We start from the raw sequence: 5,716 nt of genomic DNA on the forward strand, positions 1-5,716 counted from the left end.
ATACCTACCACTTGCTTATCATGCCTCCCATATTGTTGAACCAAGCCTCTAACCCACCTTGTCCTAGCAAACCGTTGTTTGGCTATGTTACCGCTTTGCTCAGCCCCTCTTATAGCATTTTTAGTTGCAGGTGAAGATTGAAGTTTGTTCCTTGTTGGAACATGGAGATGTTGTTCCTTGTTGGAACATGTTTACTTGTTGGGATATCACAATATCTCTTATCCAATTAATGCATCTATATACTTGGTAAAGGGTGGAAGGCTCGGCCTTATGCCTGGTGTTTTGTTCCACTCTTGCGCCCTAGTTTCCGTCATATCGGTGTTATGTTCCCGGATTTTGCGTTCCTTACGCGGTTGGGTTATAATGGGAACCCCTTGACAGTTCGCCTTGAATAAAACTCCTCCAGCAAGGCCCAACATTGGTTTTACCATTTGCCACCTAGCCTTTTCTTTCCCTTGGGTGCCGGCTCAAGGGTCATCTTTATTTAACCCCCCGGGCCAGTGCTTCTCTAAGTGTTGGTCCAAGTGAGCGATGTCCGGGGCTACCTGGGGCAACTCTGGGCTGGCTTACCCGACGTCTTGCTCATCTGGTGTGCCCTGAGAACGAGATATGTGCAGCTCCTATCGGGATTTGTCGGCACATCTGGGTGGTCTTGCTGGTCTTGTTTTACCATTGTCAAATGTCTTGTAACCGGGATTCCGAGCCTGATCGGTCTTCCCGCTAGAAGGAATATCCTTCGTTGACCGTGAGAGCTTGTGATGGGCTAAGTTGGGACACCCCTGCAGGTTTTGAACTTTCGAAAGCCGTGCCGCGGTTATGGAGATGGGAATTTGTTAATGTCCGGTTGTAGAAAACCTGAAGTTGACCTTAATTAAAATGCATCAACCGCGTGTGTTAACGTGATGGTCTCTTTCTCGGCGGAGTCCGGGAAGTGAACACGGTGTTGGAGTATGCTTGACGTAGGTTGTTCTAGGATCACTTCTTGATCATAGTTCTTCGACGTGCTTTGCCTTCTCTTCTCGCTCTCATTTGCGTATGTTAGCCACCATATATGCTAGTCGCTTGCTGCAGCTCCACCTCATACCTTTTACCCTACCTATAAGCTTAAATAGTCTTGATCGCGAGGGTGTAAGATTGCTGAGTCCCCGTGACTCACAGATACTTCCAAAACCAGTTTGCAGGTGCCGATGAACCGTGCAGGTGACGCAACCGAGCTCAAGGAGGAGCTCGATGGAATCTTGTTTTGTTGTTTCCGTTTCCAGTTGATCAGTAGTGGAGCCCAGTTGGGGTCGATCGGGGATCTGTGTAGCTTTTGGGGTAGTCTTCTTTTATTTTGGCTGCGTAGTCGGGCCTTGATTGTATTTGGATGATGTAATGCTTTATTCATGTAATTGTGTGAAGTGGCGATTGTAAGCCAACTATGTATCTTTTTCCCTTATGTATTACATGGGTTGTGTGAAGATTACCTCACTTGCGACATTGCTTTCAATGCGGTTATGCCTCTAAGTCATGCTTCGACACGTGGGAGATATAGCCGCATCGAGGGCGTTACAAGTTGGTAATCAGAGCCTGCCCCGACCTTAGGAGCCCCTTTCTTGATCGAATCGCTGGCGTTATTGAGTCTAGAAATGTTTTGAGTCATTTAGGATTTTATATACCGGAGAGTTAGTTATTCTTTTTACTCCTCAGTCTCTTCGTCGCTCTGGTGAGGACTCCTGACGTAGAGCTTTGACTCTTCTCTTCTCAAATTTCACTAAATTTTTTTAGGATCACGCGGGTGTCTTGGAATCGTTCCGATGGTTTTGTGACGAGAACATTTTTCTTGGTGCCTCCTGACATTTAGGGGTTGTGGAAGTGTCCCAGGGAGTTGAGCTCCAAGGTGTTGTCGTCACAATTTTATCGTTGCAGTTCTGGAATACCTGAGTTTAGTTTCGCCGACATCGAAAATCTCTTTTATGCAGTTGTTGGTGAGATAACCTTGACGCCACCCAATACTGGGGCGGGAGTTCGGGAGTATTGCCATAACTTGTATAACGGATGCTTTTCGAAGGTTGAGGTAAACGATTTCCGAAGGTTTCTTGGTTATGTGTTGAAGGATGGATACAGCTGGATGTAGGATTTGCTAGTTTTGGGTGAGATATTATGCTTCCCTTGTATCCCCAACACTTGATTGCATAACCGGAAAATTTCGGGAGTTTATAAGTGGGAATTCAAGTAGCTCTTAGGATATCTTTTCGACAGATGTATGATATGAAATTGGGGTTCGACGTCTAGTGGTCCGCCTATTCACGGTTGGTTTTACAGTGGTCTCGTTGTGTCTTAAAGAGTCCTTGGCTATGCTGACTCGAGGACGCTTCGTATGTCATGTGCACTACCTTGTACATGATGGCACTGTATGATCGAGCCTGTGTAGGCCCCACCACAAAAACTTTAGACGAAATCTCTATCATATGTTTGTTCCGGCTTATTCTGCAAGCCAATCCTTTGTTTTGCTTTTGAGTTGTGGTATTCGAGTTGCTTCGAAGTCAAATGTTGATTCCATACCTTTCCGAACCGGTGTTCTCATACTCCGATGTGAATACTAATCCTTCATGATAATTGAGATTGTCATGTCAATCCATTTCAATCGGAGTTTTTCTCTTCAGGTGGATCCAATCTTTTCAATATTCGCAAGATCAACTCAAATGTTTCTCAACGGTGTTTGTTTTCATCCGTCTCCAAGTGTCTTTGTTTTTTTCCCGCCTACCCACCCTTTTTCTTCAAGGACTCAGATTTCCTAATCAAGTATCCATGTTATGGATGTGAATTCTCTCCAATCTTTTCCGTCAATGTTCTTATCTGGTGATTCTCATGAAGATTCTAACGGAGCTTCAAGATCATCATTCATCATTCTTTTTTTCTTCTCCGGTGGATCTAATTCAAGCTTTGTTGATCATATTCTTTTCATCGTTTCAAATGTCTTCTCTTGCCGGTGCACCTCATAATTTTTCCCCGCCCGCTATTCTATTGTTCCGAAGTGTTCAAGTTATCTCGAAGATTCGTGCTTCCACTCTGCTTTCGCTCAAGCTCTTTCAAGGATGTTAGCTTATTCAAGTCATTTAACTCAACCGGCGTAATCTTCCTTTTAAATTGTTCGACGGTGTTTCTTTTGAGTGGGCCCTAACCCACAGGTCTTTTCCCAGGATCTTACCTGACTCTTCTTATTTTCCCGGAGCTATCCTCAAATTTCTTTTCCAAGTTTGACGTAAGAATGAATTATCATTAGGCAAATGTCTTTCTCTAAGATCTTTCAAATTATTTTCATCGTCGGTTCAACCTTTTCTAATTTCCATCCCAGAGTATCTCAACAATTCATGGTGGTGTTTCTCATCGTCATTCTCTGCATTTGAAGACCGAAGAAGAGTTTCTCTTTAATCTTGCTCCATTCTCTTCAAGATTCATGGCTCTAGCTTCGTGTCATCCTCTCATAATTATTTTCGATTGGAAACATTCTTTTCACCCATCAGGAACCTTTGCCAGTTTGATTCTCTGGAGCCCATCATCTCAGAAGACTAATTCTTTCTCAGCTTTCAGCTATCGTTCTCCAAATCTTACCAGTGCATCATTCAAGTTTTCTCTAATCAGCTCGTGATCTCTTTGTTCTCATGGATCTAAATTCCCTCAAGCACCTTCATTCATTTGATAATTCTTCCCGGTGTTTCTTTATATTTTTCATTGTTCATTTTCAATTCTTATGGTGGTTCATTCAAGATTTCTCTTCCTTGTTTATCATATCAATTCATTCGTTCTTTCCAATCCTACCGGTGGTTCGTGGAAGACCTTTCTCAAGTTTATGCTATATCTCTCTTCAATCCTTTGCAACAGGAATAAGTAGTGTGCCAAATCCATTGTTTATCATCAATTTAATTGATGAAGGACAAGCATAACATAATTCTTATTCTTGTTCATCCAAGTGATTAATTCCTTATTCCGGAGGTTCATTGAAAAATTCTTGGTTTGTTTTGCTCATCTTTCTTTTCCGGAGTTCCAAGTTTGCACTTTATCTTGTCACGAAGCTCCATTTAAATCATCGCAAGGCTTCACCTTGTGTTTTCAACTTCTTTTTCCTTCCGTCTTCATCATCCTTTTTGTTACCGGAGTTCTTCGTGGATGTTCTACATGATGGTTCATCAAGGAAATAATTCCTTCTCCAAGTGTTCATTGAGATTCTTTTCTAAGGAGCTCAAGCATTTCTTCATCTCGCATTCCTAAGTGCAATCCTTTCTACCGTATCATTGGAGATGGTATTATGTCATTCTTGATAATTTGAGTTCATGTTTCATGATTCACTCGTTGTTAAGAATGAGATAGTTAAACCCATCAATCTCTTCTAGCATGAGTTCTTCTCAATCCATCAATCTCTTCATTGGAGTTATCTTGGGTTATATTTCACCTAAAGCTTTCCCTAAGGATTGTTGCTATTTATGGTGCTTATAAATGACCCAAGTTCTTCATCTATCCTCCCGGTGGAATAAGTTTCCCGTCTCCTTGTTGATATCAATCCAATCCGTTGTTTCCGTTTGTGGCAGAATTTCACCTCATAATTTTGAGATGTCTTCCATAAGCCCACAACAAGATTACTCTTTTCGTTGTTGTTTTTCCAACAACTCCGTTCGACCCTTATCCTAAGGATGCCTTTTTCAAGCTCATTTGTGGCATTAGTTGACCTTTTCTTCTCCATCCTTTCAATGATCTATTTTTTTCTTTCTTCTTACGGAGGCATTGTGATGTTTCGCTTTTCTCTCATATTCTCGAGTTGTGAGGATCATGTTCTTTTCATGCTTATCCATTTAACCGGAGTGTTGTGCCCTCTGCTCAAGTTCTTTTCATCTTATCAAGTTTCATATCACTTTTCAACCGGAGTGCTGTCCAAATTTGTTCTTCCTTGTTCCTCTTTTCTAACAGAGTGTTTTCAACTTCGTCCATCTTCGTTGTTTTCTTCTTTAAATTTGTTCAACCTCGCAAGGTTCTTTGGTTTCACTCATTTGTCAAAGAAGCAATTAGTTTTACCTCTTCTCTTCCTTTTCCGTTTTCCTCCAGTGCCATCCTAGATCTTGGGACGAGATCCTCTCGTAGTGGTGGAGTGTTGTGATGCCCCAAGATCGGAGCTACAGATGCCTTCCAGGGTTTCCGGGTTTCATCGTGTGATTTGTTTGGTTCTTTGCATTCATCATTGCATCATGTGCATTGCACCATGTCATCATGCCATCATCTCATAAATCTTTTGCAACTCAACTAAATAAATTGCATGGATCTTCGGTCCATTTAAATCGAGGGAATTCACATGGTGATTCTCTTTATAACATATCCTCCCAATATTAGGGAGCTAAATAAAAATATCCCATTCGTTTGGATTTACCTTGACACACTTGTAAAATAATTCCCCATGCCTTTGTCCCATGCATCATCTCCTTCTCCTTTCCTTCTTCTTTCTTTCATTTTGGCAAGTGTCCTTTTCTCCTCCTCCATAAATGTTCATTCTTTTCCTGGTGCTAGTTCTCCATGCCTAAACCCTCTCTGTCAAATTTGAAATCCTTTGGAGTTGTTTGGTTAGGTTCAAAACTGCCTCAAGTTTGAATCATATTTAAACTTGTTTTATTTTTCTACCTCTAAAAATGTCCAAACCAATTTTATCAAATAGGGCATGAATTCTAGGTCATGAGGATATTTTTATATT

Source organism: Triticum urartu, chromosome 7 (genome assembly GCF_003073215.2).
Source record: "Triticum urartu cultivar G1812 chromosome 7, Tu2.1, whole genome shotgun sequence".
NCBI classification, from domain to species: domain Eukaryota; kingdom Viridiplantae; phylum Streptophyta; class Magnoliopsida; order Poales; family Poaceae; genus Triticum; species Triticum urartu.